General features: G+C 43.7%; 1 protein-coding gene and 1 long non-coding RNA gene across 10 annotated transcripts in view; both read left to right on the forward strand.

Moving 5' to 3' along the window:
- Positions 1-18788, forward strand: part of LOC5668381 (homeobox protein B-H1) — a 101901-nt gene that overhangs the window by 43876 nt on the left and 39237 nt on the right. The window lies entirely within an intron of this gene.
- LOC133391828 (uncharacterized) lies at positions 7377-9810 on the forward strand. The gene is made up of 3 exons (XR_009765292.1): positions 7377-8906; positions 8972-9041; positions 9133-9810. It is a non-coding gene; the product is annotated as an uncharacterized LOC133391828 (long non-coding RNA).

Below are 18788 nucleotides of genomic sequence, written 5' to 3' on the forward strand. Positions count from 1 at the left end.
ACATTCATGGATGTGGGAATGTCTTTCTTCGATGGGGAGTAACCCAAGAAGGCGACAGCGGATAGGATATGAAGGAAGGGATTGATGAGTACTGGGAAGGAAGCGTCGAACAGCTACTCGACTAAACTTACGCTGGACACTCCCCTGCATGGTCATCGCTTTCGAGCCTGTAGGAGACCAAACAACTGCAGCGTATTCTAGGATAAGTCGGACCCAGCAGCAGTACAGAGACTTCAAGCATAGGGGATCGCGGATTTCGGAAGCGAGTCTTATAATGAGTCCCTATGACTTATTGGCCTTGTTGATGACATCAGTTGTATTAAACAATCATGTGAAACAACATGTGTGTTAAAGGACAGCTTCTCATCCAGGCACACACCTAGATCCATTACCGACGATACTCGACGTATGACAGTATCGCATAAGGAATAACTGAACAGAATCAACGCAGATCTGATAAATGAAATAAAGCAACACCTATTAAGACAAAGGTGAAGGCCATTGTTGTTACACAAAACAGAGAAGGAATTCAACACAGTTTGGAGATTACCACAATCAGTAGACGAGGGCACAGGGAGGAAAATCTTGACGCAGTCGGCGTACAGGAGACAGCCATCACGAGCGAGTATAGAGGTACAATCATTGACATATAAAAGGAAAAGAAGGGGGCTAAGGACGCATCCTTGAGGGATTCCAGAGAGGCCTATGAAAGAATCCGACAATCAGGACGAAACTCTATATACATTCAAACACCCATGCCTTTTAAAGCGTGTATACACAAATAGCATATTTGTTCACAATGTGCAATAGAATCTGCGAAATCAATGTGAATCATGGAGAAATCTGCGTGCGACGTGTCAATTCCCTATAAAATTTGACACCTTCACTCTTGCACTAATAGTGTAGATGCAGTTAGCGATATGTTAGCATATTGTCCACTCAACAATGACAATGGAAATACAGTAGAACGTCGATTATCCGGGGGCGGATTAACCGGCGGGCGGCTTAACCGTGCGCATAAATGTGACAGCTGTTCAAACGTACGGCGAACATTTGCAGCGATAGTCAAGTGGGCAACCAGTTTTTTGTGCAACTCTGTAGTGTTTAGTGGTATTTTCGAAATTCATGTTTGCCCGTGAAAAGTTGCCAAACCTACAGTTATTGAATAAAATAATATTCTACAAACGATTAATCGATTAAATCAAAGTGACCCGCTGCGCAAAGCGACGGAAGAAATCATGGAGTTCTGAGAATTTTATCATGCCCTCTTTTTCTCTCCAACGGCAAATTTGTCGAGCAGCTCGTCGAGCTGCCCGTCCCTGGCTCCGCCTCATTCCCCTCGCCTGGGCGCGCTGCCGAAGGTTTGAATGTGTTGGTGTGTCAGACGGCCAATCGCTGTCAGCCATCGTCCGTGCTCTTTCCCTCCCTAGCGCTATCTCATTCTCGCGTGTTGTCAATGCTCATGAGTTGCTGTGGCGCTTAAAAAACCGTTTATACACATTGCGGCGATGAAGTTGCATTTTCACATATCAAACCAAAAAAAAGCGCAATTAGTTCAATTGCTGCAATGTAAAAATGACTACAGAATCGCTAGCTCACGCTGGAGGGTTTGCTGTGTAACGCGCAGAACCTTAATTCGCATTTACACGTTCAGCCCGTCGCTGATTTTCATCAACTTTTCTTTCCGCCGGCATCAAGAACGCAAGCTGATTATGATAGCGGCATCCTGGAAAGTTCACTGGCAGTCCCTGGGGCCTGCCATCGAACTAAACATGTTAAGCATAAAGCATAAATTTGTTATCCTAAGCTTCTGTTGGGGGTGTTGGGGGTGGGGGGGGGCAAATGGTTCTCCAGCCATGGTGCCCCAACGACCATCTTTCCGGGGGCCCTTGTCGCTAATACTCTGTCCACTTGTAGACATACGGCATACTACAGACTAGCGATCTTCGGCGACCGCCTAGTCCGGCTACGGTTAGATCCGCCGCTGGTTCTTGACGGTGTTTTTTTTACTGTAGAGTGCATCCTTCCCCCTGCCTTCAGCGTATGCATCGGGCAGGAGACAGTGTGGCAGTATGCAAGTTGCACACTGGATAGGAGCGGGCCCGCGGCACCGCCATCATTCCGCACATCTGCATGCCCGTCGTGGGTTCTAATCGCGTATGAACCGTCCGCCGTAGCAAGGGACTAGTCACCGGCTCAGGCTACGTGGTACTCAAGTCCTAAAACGGCCGGCATGATCGCGTTGGCTATTACGCCAATAATAATAATAATAATAATAATAATAATAATAATAATAATAAAAAGAACTTAGCATAGAAGTCCACACTTGGGTAAGAGTTTGTCTTGACTTTGTTGCTGCCGGGCTATCGCTGTGACGAGACAAATACACGGAATGCACTCGGCCAAAACATGAACCTACCGATCCGAACCCATTCCAAGGCATTGCCGGTCAATCGGCGTCATGATAACTACTCCAAACCAACAAGCCACCAGATTCTGGACGGACAGGTGCAGCACCATACGCGCACCGTAATAAACAAATCCAGAATCCTCTTTTGTATGGATTCACTTCAAAATGTTATTTCCACTTGCGCCCGCTAGCTGAATTAGAAATAAATGTGCAATATATCACACGCACGTTTTCTTAGATCACGTGTCTTTTAAATACGCCCAACAGCAGAGCCGATCGCAAAGATGCCAATGCCAATGGTTGTGTTGTCTCTCAGGTAGCGAGATCGAAAATGCATCGACTTTGTAGCCGCAGCGGATGAAAATGTACGCATCAGAATCAAATAGTTTTGGGGTTACCAAACGCACGCACACACACAAACACACAAACACGCGCGCGCAAACTCACACACAAACACGCATGCGCAAACTCGCACACACACACACACACACACACACACACACACACACACACACACACACACGCACACACACACACACACATACACACACACACACACACACACACACACACACACACACACACACACACACACACACACACACACATACACACACGCGCGCGCGCGCACGCATGCATGAACACGCCAGCACGCACGCACACACACACGCACCCCCGAAGTCGCGCAAGCACGCACACCCACCCCCCCCACTAGACCACCCCTCTCCCCCTCCACGCATGATCGATTACGGCTACCTTATCGGTAGAACGGATGATTCAGCTATCTTGTAGCGCATCCTCATCCCTAGCGCCGGGTGGGGTGGGGAATCGCGACATGATAGAATGAACGGTCACTTTCCCCGCGCTGTGTGTGTGTGTGTGACGAGACCCAAAAACTCGAGACAGATTTCGACACATTAAAAAAAAAATTTTATAGCCACTATACATTGTGCCACATGATGCTTAGAAGGTCGTTGAAGCATCAAACATGTTCAAATTAAAAAATATTAGATTAGTGTTAGACGTTCTCCTACGCTTGTTTTAAATAGGCTTCTTCACCCTCAACTGGCAGGGGCATCGAATGGTCTCATCAGCAGCGGCACGAAATAAATTAAACCATCAATACACCGATAACACTTTGAATCCCAATCCAGCTTCTCCCACAGCGTCTCAATTCTCACACACAAATTAATAAATGCTAACACCCACCAATAACAATACACAACCGCAATGCACATATATGAATCAACGCATACACCACAAACACCCAATCAGCTGGTGGCGGAAGGCACGGGCAGAAGCGCAAGTAAGGCAAGCCAGGGTGTGAGGGAGGGAGAAGAAGCGGACGAAAAAATGGGCGCCATTATTTTTTTAAATTTTTCGACCGTTTTTTTTTTTTTTTGCTCCGCCGCCGCCCGAACTGTCCGAACTGCCCGAACTGCGCGACCCAGCGCAGGAATCGCTGAAGAACAGCGCGGGAGAGCAGCCAAAATCTGCGCTGGCCAGCGCAGATTTTGGTGCATTTTCTGCGCTGGAAACTGCTCGAATTTGCGCAGCGGGGAATTAATCATAACACTAGTGAATTTTATAATTTTTATATGAATTTGACATTTCTTGGACCATTATCCGTGCAAATCGATTAACCGGTAACCGTCCGGTCCCGAGCTACCCGGATAATCGACGTTCTACACTATAACTGACTATCTGGTTTGCTCGTTAACACGTACTGCATCTTTTCACCTCGTGAATCATGTAATTTTTTGGGTCTCTCTCACGATTTATTCACCGTTTCACCGTTTCACCGTTCACCATATATTTTTGTATAGTTTCCTCATAATCTTGTTATTGTCCTATTGGACATCAATACAATCCAATTTTTTTAAAAATGCGAAGCGCTCAATAAATCGTGGGAACGAGTTAGACAACTGTGGGAACCATTGAACAAAAAATCAGAAACAACCAATAAACCATGGTTGAGCCTGGAGATGTTCTCATTTCTCATAGACTGCTGATTTGGCATTAACTGACAGGTTTAGTAGGCCGCGGGGCCATGGGGTTTCTCAACGATCATTTTCTCAAGCACTCATGAGTGCTTTTGAGCAACCTACGTTCTCAACGTAATGAACCGGGAGTGAGCTAATGTCCAAAACGATCCGTTTGAACTCCACAACTACAGATCCATTTCAGTTATGTTATTATTGGTTGTTAATTTACTTTTGAATAAGCTCCAATTTGCTCTGGAGTAGTTTTATTCTAATTGGTTGGGTTTACTCATTACTCATATATTTTTTTATTTGAAATTTTATTGTCAAATGGTTCAGCAGCAAGCAAGTTCGGTGAGTGTGATTGGAGTAGAAATATCAATATTGTTAGCTGTTACAATGACATCTAATGTAGACGGGCTTTGTCTAGAGTTTGATGGAAGGTATGTGGCAGAGTCTGGGTAACACATGGAAAACTATTGTATTTCTTCAACAATGAACATATACCTGCTTGATTAGCAATGGCACAATTCCACATCCGGTGTAGTGCGTTAAGGTCTCCACAAATTTATGGGTATTTATCGTTAGTACTGGATCGTTTTTTATATCTTTTTATCTTGTATGGGGTCCTTTACGTTTTATGTTGGTAGATCGAAATTTCAGCCTATCAGTTGTTTGCATTGTATAGCTGTTTTCGGGCAACTATCTAAGTGGGTATAATATACAGGTGGGCCTTTCCCAAAGTGTATACATTTAGAAGTCTGATTTTGATCGCTTCTGCTTCTGAATAAAGATTTTAAGAGTGTGTTGTGTATTCGTCAAGCCTCCAGAAAGCTCGTTGGAGCAAAAGTTTCACTCATTCTGTCAAAAAGTGATATTCAAATTTGGTTATAAAAAAAATGCTATAAGACCACCTGGACTACATACACTTTGATTCCAGATTCGATCACCTGATTTCTTTAATGCACCTTGGGATAAATGTAAGCAAACCCGTGTTTTCGAGCAGGTACTCGATTCTAATTCTACCCGCTGCGCAAATTCGAGCAGTTTCCAGCGCAGAAAATGCACCAAAATCTGCGCTGGCCAGCGCAGATTTTGGCCCGTTCCCCGCGCTGGACTTCAGCGATTCCTGCGCTGGGTCGAGCAAGTTTAGCGCCATCTGCTGGCGAAATGGACGAACTATTTATGGCGGCGGAGCAAAAAAAAACGGTCAAAAAAATTTAAAAAAATTGGCGCCCATTTTTTTGTCCGCTTCTTCTCCCTCCCTCACCCTGCCTTGCCTTACTTGTACTTGCGGCGCTTCTGCCCGTGCTTTCCGCCGCCAGCTGATTGGCTGTTGCGGTGTATGCGTTGGTTCACATATGTGCATTGCGGTTGTGTATTGTTATTGGTGGGTGTTAGCATTTATTAATTTGTGTGTGACCTTGAGACGCTGTGGGAGAAGCTGGATTGGGATTCAAAGTGTTATCGGTGTATTAATGGTTTATTTTATTTCGTGCCGCTGCTGATGAGACCATTCGATGCCCGTGGCAATCGAGGGTGAAGAAGCCTATTTAAAACAAGCGTAGGAGAACGTCTAACACTAATCTAATATTTTTTAATTTGAACATGTTTGATGCTTCAACGACCTTCTAAGCATCATGTAGCACAGTGTATAGTGGCAATAAAATATTTTTTTAATGTGCCGAAATCTGTCTCGCGTTTTCGGGTCTCGTCACACACACACACACAGCGCATGGAAAGTGGCCGTTCACTCTATCATGTCGCGATCCCCCACCCCGCCCGGCGCTAGGGATGAGGATGCTACAAGAAAGCTGAACCAACCGATCTACCGATAAGGTAGCCGTAATCATGCGGGGGGGGGGGAGGGGGGGGGGGTTTTTCTAGTGGGGGGGGGAGTGCGTGCTTGCGCGACTTCGGGGGTGCGTGTGTGTGTGCGTGCGTGCTGGCGTGCGCGCGTTCATGCATGTGTGTGCGCGCGCGCGCGTGTGTGTGTGTATTTGTGTGTGTGTGTGTGTGTGTGTGTGTGTGTGTGTGTGTGTGTGAGTTTGCGCGCGCGTGTTTGTGTGTTTGTGTGTGTGCGTGCGTTTTGAAACCCCAAAACTATTTGATTCTGATGCGTACATTTTCATCCGCTGCGGCTACAAAATACCACGCATTTTCGATCTCGCTACCTGACAGACAACACAACCATTGGCATTGGCATCTTTGCGATCGGCTCTGCTGTTGGGGGTATCAAAAAGACACACGATCTAAGCAAACGTGCGTGTGATTTGTTGCACATTTATTTCTAATTCAGCTAGCGGACGCAAGTGGAAACAACATTTTGAATTGAATTCATACAAAAGAGCATTCTGCATCTGTTTATTACGGTGAGCGTATGGTGCTGCACCTGTCCGTCCAGAATCTGGCGGCTTGTTGGCTTGGAGTCGGTATCATGACGCCGATTGACCGGCAATACCTTGGAATGGGTTCGGATCGGTAGGTTCATGTTTTGGTCGAGTGCATTCCGTGCATTTGTCTCGTCACAACGGTAGATCCTGCAGCAACAAAGTCAAGACAAACTTTTCCCCGGGTGTGGACTGTTATGATAAGTTCTTCTTCTTATTATTATTATCATTGGCGTAATAGCCTACGCGATCATATTGGCCTTTTCAGGACTTCAGTATCACGTCGCCGGATAGTTTGCTCTTACTACGGCGGACGGTTCATACGTGGTTAGAACCCACGACGGGCATGTAGATGTGAGGAATTAGGTGCCGCGGGATTGCTCCTATCCACCGGGCAACTTGCATACTGTCACACTGTCTCCTGCCCGATGCATACGCTGCAGGCAGGGGGAAAGATGCACCTCCACAATAAAAAAACACCGTCATGAACCAGCGGCGGATCTACCGGTAGGCGGACTAGGCGGTCGTCGAAGATCTCTAGTATGTAGTATGGCATATTTGTACAAGTGGACAGAGTATTAGCGACAAGGGCCCGCGAAAGATGGTCGTTGGGGCCCCGTGGCTGGATAATCATTTGCCATTAATCATTTAATCATTTAAGCGCCACAGTAACTCAAGAGCATTATCCACACGCCAGAAAGAGATAGCGCTATGGAGGAAAAAAGCACGGACGACGGCTGACAGCGATTGGCCGTCTGACACACCAACACATCCAAACCTTCGACAGTGCGCTCAGGCGAGGGATATGAGGCAGAGCCAGGGACGGGTAGCTCAACGAGCTGCTTGACAAATTTGCCGTTGGAGAGAAAAGGAAGGCATGAGAAAATTCTCCGAACGTCATGAGTTCTTCCGCCGCTTTGCACAGCGGGATGGTTTTGTATGAAGTGGTTACATGATTTCAGCCTCCAACTGTCAAACTCCATACAAAAAACTGACTAGAATCGTGAAGGGCCCCATTGTCGTAAAAGGATTCGTAATACACGGACGCGTACGCCAAACAGTCACATTAAAACCTGAATAAATATCACTGCACTTTAAACTCAAATATATTGACTAAGTAAACTTTGTATGGTGTAGCAAATCAGCATTTTGTTCGTCATAATGTGTCTGTTTCGTGTTTTTTAGTTATTTCCACCGGTTTTATATTTTCTTCTTTGAGAATTTTTGTGGTTTCTTTGGACTATTTTTGTGATTTCATCTTCTTCCTATTGGTAAGAGTCGAAGTTGACATTTATCATTTTAAAATAGTGTAGGAGTCACTTGGGCCAGTCTGGTGGTACAGTCGTCAACGGTCACGACAACACGACTTAACAACATGCCCGTCATGGGTTCAAGCCCCGAATCGACCGTACCCCCATACGTAGGACTGACTATCCTGCTATGGTAACAAAAAGTCACTGAAAGCCAAGCTCACTAGTGAGTACAGGCAGACCTTGACCGACAACGGTTGTTGTGCCAAAGCAGAAGAAGAAGAAAAAGTAGGAGTCGCTTATACAGGCCTCCCACCGGTCACCAGCACTCAGAGATCCTTTGAATACGCGCTTGAATAAGAACTTGAATTGGCGAAATTATTCAAGTGATCCGTCGGGTCCCGAAGCCGAAGCAAACCCGAGGCCGACGCAAAACCCGAACGGGGGTCTGCACGAACCTTCGTTTAATTACCCAACCAGCAAAACCGAAGCTATTGAAAAACTTTCCTGTGTGCCAAAGCGAGAGAGCATGTCTTTTTTCTCTAGATTTTGGACGGCACAACGCCGATCGTGTGGCCTATGAACGAAAGACGGGAGAAGGGGAAACCGATATCCTTCGAGTCACACACACGCATGCATCTGCATGCGTATTCCGCTAAACCAAGACTACCCATCTCTCTTGATCTCCCATGATTTTTCTGCTATCGCGCTCATCCGGGTGTTAGGCATCCTCAGTCTGTCCAGAACTTTCACTGTGGAAGGATGTGTTGGAGTGATGTGTGATTTCTTGTGCCCCGTATTTTGCTCGTTTACGTTTTGTGCCGTGTTCCTTCTTCTTCAATTATGGAATGATTTATCCTTGTAAATTTCTAAGGTAAGTTTCTTATCCGCGTGTGTGCTTCAATGGGTACATTCAACTAACGCTCGTCGTCTAAAAAGTTACAGGTGCACGCGCATGTTAATCGACGGTTGCCCACGGAAGGACGATGTCCGGTTTTAAAATATCAAGGTAAGCGTTTCTATCATCCTATGTGCAAAATGTTGTTTAGTTGTTTTTTTTTAAACACATGGTTTAATTATTGGTTAATTTTCATCAACAGATATCATCACAGTTCTTACGTAGAAGAGCGCACTTCAAGGATGCATAGGATACGGCTAAACATGCGCAGCATCAGTCCGTGACGTCATTTCCAGACAGGCGCCGGCTGAACACGCGCAGCACCAGTCGAGGATATCCTAGCGCAAAGGGTAGAAGGAAGAACGAGAGGAAGGGTAACAGAAAGCAACCGCAGCATTTGGAAGGGGTGAAGCATCCTGCCGTATACAGAGTGTGAGTGTTCCAAAACGTATGTGGAAAGAGTAACACCAATAAACAGCATGCGAAAGTGTGCATAAAGCAAAAAGAAAAAGCGTCACTACTACAAACAGCAATCCGAAAATATAAGGGGAGGGATAAATACAAATGTATGCGTAAACAGGACCAGCAATCCAACCATTTGAATGTGTGCGTCGGTTTGTGCCGCACTGAAAGTTTTTACTTTAGCTGCTGCTAGTGTAAAAACTTAAGGAAAGCTTACAGTAAACATTTTTTACACGGGGCGCCTTCGGAAATTGTAGGCTGGGTAGTCCCCTCCCCCTTTTTTGCCAGGATTTCTTTCCGAAATGATACAGTGCACACCATTATACTATAGTAATTCGATTTATTGAATATCGAACCAACATAGAATACAAAAAAACACAACACTTGCACAATAACCACTGCACTTAATTCTAAATCAACGCACATAATTTAAAAAAAAAACACTTTTTACACTCGCACAGTGAAAAAAAAAACAAATTCAGCACAGTACTTTCTGCTCCTCATCGCTGTTGCTCCTGGTTTTTCTCGCTGCACTGTACGGGCCACCTGCTCCAACACTACGACACAGCCACAGGTTTTTGTTGTCTCCGTTCGCCGTGAAACACACATGAAATGGAAGAAAAATGATATTAATTAGAAGGGGGGATGTTGGTTGATAATTTTAATCACTTTTACTTACCTCAAATTAAACAAAACTCCATTTTTTACGGGGTTTATCCGCCAAGCGCTGAAACACCACACAAGCACCAACCTCACTGGACTGAAAGTGAAGCCTACTGCGTGAATGTGTGTATGCGCTTCTGCCAAGCCAACCGCGCTGTACTGCGTGTGTAGCCAAGAGCGTGTGTGTGTATATTTGCACCACTGGACACAGAACACAACTCTCACCGCACAGCAGAGCGTGTGTCGCCAAGAGTTGCATGTGTGTATTTGCACCACTGAATTCTGACCGTCCACCGCACCGCATCACACAGCTTGTATCGCCAAGTGCGTGGCTGTGTGCAGTATCACCGTGGACTGCAGAAAACTACCTGCACTAGAACAGAGCGCTGGTATGGTCAAATGTGTGCATGTGTGTACTTGCTCCACTGAAAGCCGGTATCGCACCAGATTTCGGGTGTCGCCTTGTGCGTGTGTGTTTTATTGTCACAGCACACTCGTTCGTCATTTTTTTTCGTTTTTTCGCTTGAGCCACTCCATTTCGTTCTTCGCTGATTTTGGCAGCGCACGAAGGGGTTTCGGTTTCACCTTCCAACAACAACAACCACACGAGGGAGCTCGTGGATACTCACGAAGGGAAAATCACTCAAATTAGAGCGAGAGACAGATAGAAAAAACGAAAGGTCAATATAAAATCTTCGGCTTTTGACTGTTGGGTGGGCTTCGAACGACGAGATCCGTTCGCCGCGGTTGTCAGAAGGCGCTCAATTGACGCTCAGTTTTAAAATAACGTACCATTGAGAGACCGTAAGAAGCGCCCGAAAGAATGAGTTCTACCTGCCGGGGTCGAACGTTCCCGTTTGTATGGGGAGAAATCCGCGAGGTTTTGCTCTGCGGATTTGGAACGAATGTTGTTTTCAATGTTTTGTTTTGCTTTAAATTTTGCTTTAAATGATTGAAGTGAATTGAACTTAGAGGTACACTGGTGGACAAAAAGATAGGAAAAAACTTTGTTGTGTGTTTTTTTGAGGAAGTGATAGCGAATAACGGTCAACACATTGACCGTTAGAATATGTTTCCGCTCTGTTGAACACCGCAACACCACCTCCCAACAACCACTTAAACAGACCTTTTCAGGGCTACCAAATATTTCCGACAAGCACTATGTTTTTCGGTCACAGAAAAAAGTTCCTATTTTTATGTCCACCAGTGTATGTAACATTTTGAAAATGTTTTGTGATCTATTTCCAATAAAAAAAGTTTTCTTCAGTTTCGAAAATTTATATAAAAAACATAAAATATATCTGAAAATAAATATACATAAAAATATCTTAAATAATAAAGTTCTATAAATATATATATTTATATATATATCACATATATCACCATGTAAATAACTCGTTACAATAAAATTAATCAGTATTTTTATACATTTTATATAAAGTAATTCCAATCCTGTCGTCCCTCCTACATTTGAAATAACTTGAATTCAAATTTAACAAAAGTGAGTAAAGCTGCCTTATAATTGATAACAAACCATCCAATAATGATGTAACGAATGAAATCCAATACCAACGGCAAAAAAAATCAAAATTCAAAACTTAACCATCCCTGAATCATAGATAAAAACGTCTTTAAATGCTTGACAGTTGTATCTCATGATTCTCATTCTCTCATGAGCGTCGAACGGATTTCGTCGTTCGAAGCCGGTACTCGCCCCGACTATCTGTTCGACTATTGACGACGTGGCGTGTAAAACTAACGAAATGTGTTTGTTATAATTGGATGTCCGATGAAACAAATCTACTTACGCTCCAAGTTGATTATGAAAACTCGAGGATAACGAACAACTGCTGCCTTCTTCTTGATTGTATGAATAGTAACAGATTGTACCCGATTATCAAAATAAATAATGCATCGAATACCTACCTCAATTTGATTTGTTTGTACGACGATATCCTGCAACAACGCTCTCCGCCGGCAATATCACTTTTTATCATAGTAGCAATTGATTGTCATCATCTGCCTATAGAGCTGCGCTTGTCGAACGGCTTAGCCAAATCAGAACGTTACCAGTTCCCTACAACACTCCTCTGCTTTCCTCTGCCGTCCTACTGGGTCGAAGATGTTCTCCTAGCTGCCTTGGGACTGAAGCCGTCTAGGTTGTGTTGTCCGGACAACATACCCGGTATTGTTGTAACTAAGTGATTCGGATCCTTGGCTCCACCCTTGACTTGTTTGTACAACAAGTCACTCCGTTCAGGGTATTTTCCTGCTGTATGGAAGAAAGCTTTGGCTTTTCCGGTATTCAAAAAAGGCGATAGATCAGTGTTGTCAAACTTCCGCCAAATCTCTATGCTTTGCGCAGATAGCAAGCTTTTTGAAATACTTACTTACTTACTTACTTACTTACTTACTTACTTACTTATCCGGCGCTACAACCGCCTTGCGGTCTTGGCCTGCCTCAGGAGTGTCCGAAACCGCTCACGGTCTCGCGCCTTCATCTGCCAGTCCGTTATTCCGTCCTTAATGGCGGACACCTTCACGCCATCTTGCCACCTCAATTTGGGCCTACCACGCCTCCTCTGTCCTTGTGGACGGCCTAAAAACACGTTACGGTCTGGGTCGTTCGTTTCCATGCGTACAACATGGCCAGCCCATCGGAGCCTGGCGAGCTTGATACGCTGTACGACAGTGAGGTCGCCGTACATCTCGTATAGCTCGTCATTATAGCGGCTCCTCCATTGGCCAAGTATCCTTCTGAGCATCTTCCTCTCGAACGCGGCTAAGAGGGTTTCGTCAGATATGGACAGTGTCCATGTCTCAGAGGCGTATGTGAGTACTGGTACTATATAGGTACTATATAGTCCCAGCTTCGTCCGTCGCGACAGGTTCTTTGAGGTGAACTGATTTTTCAGGCTGTAGAATGTCCGGTTGGCAGCCAGCCAGGTTTTTTGAAATATTTGTTCAAAAAAGTCTACTTCGAGGCGTGATGCACTATTTGACTCCACTTCAACATGGCTTCTACCCCGGCCGTTCTACAGCTGCCAACCTTGTGCAATTCTTTCATTATTGCTACTCGCATCTTGATAAAGGCACTCAGGTCGATGCTATTTACACCGATCTCTATTCGGCCTTTGATCGCGTTAACCATCTTACTTTGTCATAGAAGCTGTTGAAACTTGGCGTCCTTTGTGATTTGATTAAATGGATCGTCTCTTATCTTTGCCATCGTAGCTTGATCATCAAGATAGGAGATAGTATGTCGCAAGATTACTCCAATGTTGCTGGTGTCCCTCAAGGAAACATACTTGGTCCGTTACTGTTTAATACCTTCATCAACGACGTAGTTTTGGCAGTGTCGGAATGTTCAATGTTATTATATGCTGACGATATAAAAATGTACTCTGCGATCAGAAATAGTAGTGATTTTTTTAAACTGCAATACTCTGTCTTGCTGTTCCAATCCTGGTGTTCTGTGAATATGTTATCTGTTAACGTCAGTAAATGCACTGTTATATCCTTCTCTTGTAGTGAGAACCCTTTAAAACACAACCATAAACTTATGGGCCCTTAAGTATTGTATGTAGGCTACGGAAGCCAGATGAAATTAATGGAGTAAATAAATAAATAAATAAATAAATTACCGGACGTGGAGGGCAAAACATCACATCAAGAATGAGGCATGTTCAACAACAGCCGCATTATTGCTTTTCTTCTAAATGATCTACTGCAATCCTCTGGTCATTTCTTGAGGGAAACCCGGACTTAAACCATGTACTAGATGTATTCAACTGGAAATTTAAGGAACACTTATCTGCATTTTCCCCTATAAAACGTCCACGACACGATCCACCGTAGTTTTAATGCTCAATTAAACCGCTAAAAACGAAACAAATAATCCTGTAATCGGTTTTATCAAAACAATAGAACACAGCAATCGAGATTGAGGGTCATCGTTGCCCACAATGTTTATAGAAGCTATATACATCTTTACTCTCATATTTTGATTCTAATACAGTTTTCCTAAATAAAAAAAACGACAAAATTTTGGAGGAATGTCGACACAAATTGGAAAAAACAGCCCCCTGCCAGCTATAGACTCCTATAATGGAACATCTTCGTGTAACAAAGAGGATTCCTGCCATTTATTTGCCGATTTTTTCATGGGCGCGTTTGCCACGGAAGATTCTGGCTTCTCGTTGAACGCTGCTCTTAAACAACGTGCCCTCCGACGTTGTCGATGGTGATGTGCGTGGCATAACAATAAAAATATAATTAAAGATTCTGTGCTAAGGGCGCTCAAGCAGGTGGCTCTCCGACCGCAGTTCTTGCCAAATGTAGCGAAGTTTCGGTCGGACCTCGCACTCGTATCTTATATGTTTCTAGACGCATGGAACATGTTTGCTGTGTATAAAAAGGGAGATAAAACCTTAGTAGAAAACTACCATGGCATTACTACTTTCACTACAGGTGCTAAGGTTTTTGAAGTCGTCGTTCAGAACTCGCTCTTGAGCAGTTGCCGCTTGTTGATAACAACGCGGGTTCTTTCCCCGTCGCAGTTTGACCACCATAATGATTGAGTCTCAAAAGCCTGTATAGGCCGGCATTTCCGCATAGGACGTTACGCCAAATAGAAGAAGAAGAAGAAGAAGTATGACCACCAATTTAGTCGAGTTTGTATCTCACAACCACGCTGCATTTATTTCGGAAGCCTAGACGGATGTCATCTATACTGACCTTAAGGCTGCTTTTGATCGGGAGAATTGCTGTGGGCGAAGTTTGCTCAACTTGGTTTTTCTAGTCTTTTAGTGGAGTGGCTCTATGGACACCTTAGGTAGTTCAGACCTAGTAACCTTGGACCCTTGTGGTTTTGTTCATAGTTCATGTTCATTGTATGCGGACGATTTCAAGCTTTTTTTCATGTGAGGTGTTGGTGATTGACTTGTCCTGCAATCATTGATTGACTTTATTTCTGACTGCTGCCTGAACAACGACCTACAAATTTCTGTGGATGAATGTTATTCCATGTCGTTTAATCGTTCAAATTGTTTAACGTTTAACTACTGCAAGTGCAGTAAAAGGCTAAGGAGTTACTCTTGACCGTAAACTTGTCTTTCATGTGCACCATAACGAATTTATTGATAGAGCGAACAAAATGCTAGCATTTATACGCAGGCAGTCGAGAAAATTCTCTGACCCACAATTTCTTCTCACATTCTTCAAATCACTAGTCAAATCCATCCTAAAAGACTCCTCAGTAGTTTAGGGCACATCGTCCTCGTTATGGTCGAATAAGATCGAGCCATTGCAGATTTTTAATGTTTGAACTGTTTGGACTGTTGACTGGTGTTCAATTTTTGAACTATCTCGCTACTCGTCGCGAAACGGCGCAAATCACGTTTATGAAACAAATCACGTCTAGAATTTACCAAACTCGACGTGCATATAGCGATAATGATCCGATGATTGTGATAGCTATCAGATTTAATGCACACTTTGATTCTTTCGAGAACGGATTGAGTTGATTTGTTAATTTTTTACCACTGGTCTTATGTCGTCGCTAAACAAACAATCATCAAGAGCATTAGCATTATAAATTAAAAGTTGTTTAATTATACAATAAAACCCAGCCCAACGAGTACCCCTTTTTCGCATAGCGAGCAAATCTAAATGCTCTGCCAATACCCCTCATAACGAGTAAAATCTCGCATAACGAGTAATATTTGTTGCCTTTAAGAAATCGTAATCATTTCGAGAGTTTCAATACTAAGAATCGTTAAATATCAAGCTATTTCCAAAAGGGCCAGGTATAAATGTGGAGGAAGAGTGTAAGGGAGGTGCAACATTAACGTCCACTGCAAGACCAAAACTCACGAAGTCATACAAATATCGATAAAAGCCCGGGCAGCCCGTGGGCGCATTCTCTCAACGTCCAGTTAATTCATTTCAAAACAAATAATGACGTTGAGAGTTTTGCTGCGCTGATCGACAGGTGGAGTAAGTAAGATAGTGTCTTCAGTTTAATTGCTCCATTTCTTTCCTTCTTATTTCACAATATTAGAGGCTCTCTGCGTCTTCGGGCGTGAAAGTGGTCAGAATGTTGATTTTGGCGTGTAGTGTATCTCCCTAATAAGCGTGTGTTTCACAAGTGTGGGATATATTGATGAGTTTGTTCTTGCATGCATTCTCGATTTACTTGCTCGTGAAGGCGAGAATTTCAATATAATCGATGTAATGCATATAATCCTTATAAACCTGCACTTTTCTTGATCTTGATCCAGTTATTTTACTTTTTATACAAATTGTATGCAAAAGAGCCTCCCGCATGACGAGTGAGTCATTGGTACGAATTAAACTCGTGATACGGGGTTACACTGTACTGCTCAAATTGTTTCCCTGTGTTTGCCTATGTGCGATATCGAGCAGTCGTTTCACTGTTTTAACGATCGATTGACGATAACATAAATGAGCAACAAATGAGCTCGGTTAGACTAAAATTAACTTTAAACGACTGTTAAAAAGTTTTTAATTATTCGTGGTGTTGGCTACTCTTTGTTATTTATTTAGTGCTGATGTTACAGTGTACCGTAATTACTATTTATTATTATTTATTGTTTAATCTTCAACGGGCCGTATGGCCTTAATTAAGATCAGTAACAGTACATTGAAAAAAATGCATAGCATCAACAAGATTTGTATCGCAATTCACTGCGGCCATGGCAAAAGCCGGAGACGTTCCTTGAAGCACTGAGTTGAGATGTCGAAGTCGAAGCAATCCGAGACAGTGTTGAAGACAGCCGACATGCGGAACATAGGGTCAGACCGACCAGCGCTGGAACGGGGTTGAGCGAGCCGTAGAGTTTCTCTAGACCTAAGTGTTCGGGATGGTGCATAGATATCGACTCGATGCAACAAAGGCGATGAGTCGATAGAGCCATTTAGCAATCCAGCGATGAAAGAACACTGTGCATTGCGTCTTCTAACCGAAAGAGGTTCAAGGCCTAGAAGACGGCACCGCGCAGCATACGGAGGAAGATTATTGCGATCCTGCCAGGGAAGTAGGCGTAGGGCATATCGCGTAAGCTTACGTTGAATTGACTCAAGTCGAGCAATTGAAGAAGAATTAGTTGGGCTCCAGACTACGCACGAATATTCCAGAACCGAACGAACGATGCTGTTGAAGACAGCTTTGATACACATTGAGATGCGGAATTCATTAGGCCGCGGGGCCATGGGGATTCTCAGCGCTCATTTTCTCAAGCACTCATGAGTGCTTTTGAGAAATCCTCGTTCTCAGCGTTTGTCGAATCGGAACAAAAACGGTTTTGAGAATCTTTGAGAATCTTTGAGAAAGTTGACGATGCAGCGATCGGCTAACTGAAATATGGAGAATTGCGCTATTTGTTTATCGGAAATCACTTTGGAAAATGTATTCAATGTTTATAATTAAAAACGTTAAAAAAATATGCGATTAAAAACTGTTTTTCTATTTAAAGCTCTAAATAAAGCTTGAGTGTCTATATCAGTTTCTCAGAGTGAGAAAAACTGACGACGGCCACGGGCTTGAGTCTGAGAACATGTTTTGAGTGCTTGAGAAACTTAAATGAGGGCTTGAGAACGTTTTCTCAGCTTGAGAAAGCCCCGTGGCCCCGCGGCCTTAGTTGTCCGGATAACCACGACAAGTAGTTGGATTCCTCTGGCTACAACGTCACCGATATACTGTTTAAAGTTCAAACTTGAATCAAGCCCAGTTCTTTGGCATGATTTTGTCGATTAACTGCAGTGCCGTCCATGAAGTAGGTACCAGTAACTGGGCTCCTGCATAGACTAAAAGACACACAGAAGCATTTCTCGATGCTGTTAACAGGTTGGCTGATAAGTCCCCGGTCTTACACATAGATGGCGCCGCTAGTATTGAATGCATATTTTTTTATATAGTACCAACCTTCAAATGATTCTTGTCAAAATTTGACGTCTGTATGTCAATTAGTTTGTGAGACAGAGCGTCTTTTGTCAAGCAACTTTTGTGTTGTGTTGTTCCACCAAGACAACGCACCGTGCCACAAGTCATTGAGAACGATGGCAAAAATTCATGAATTGGGCTTCGAATTGCTTCCCCACCCACCGTATTCTCCAGATCTGGCCACCAGCGACTTTTTATTGTTCTCAGACCTCAAAAGGATGCCCAATTCATGAATTTCGAATGCTCCTTTTAGATTTGTATAAATTGCAGCGACTTGAGCTCCGGCATCATTAATCATTTATCATTATTTATTGCTACCCTAAACAAGACAGTTTATACGATAATAAAATAGCTTATACGAAAAAATGAGCATATTTTAACAGTCGTTTAAATTTCATTTTGATTTAGGCGATTTAATTTGTTGTTCATTCCTGCTACAATAAACGATAGTCAAAACTAGGCATGTGTAAAATGAACGAGAATCGCACCGTTCGAACAGTTCGGTAAAGTGCACGAACGAACGAGGTTCTTAACAAAAAGAACGACCAGGACTTTTGGAAGAAACTGACTACACCGAACGCGTTCGAACGTTCCGTTCAGTGTTCGACGGCACACATAAATGTGGTAATAAAACGTGCAAAATCATACTGCTTTCTCGCTCTTTCTCGCACCGTGCGAACGTGTCGTCAGAGATCAAAATGTACCCTGTTGGTGTTGAAATCGTACCCATACAACTCAATTCCTCCAACGCCGTCGAATTTATCCAGCAG

This window comes from Anopheles gambiae, chromosome X (genome assembly GCF_943734735.2).
Source record: "Anopheles gambiae chromosome X, idAnoGambNW_F1_1, whole genome shotgun sequence".
Classification (NCBI taxonomy): Eukaryota; Metazoa; Arthropoda; class Insecta; order Diptera; family Culicidae; genus Anopheles; species Anopheles gambiae.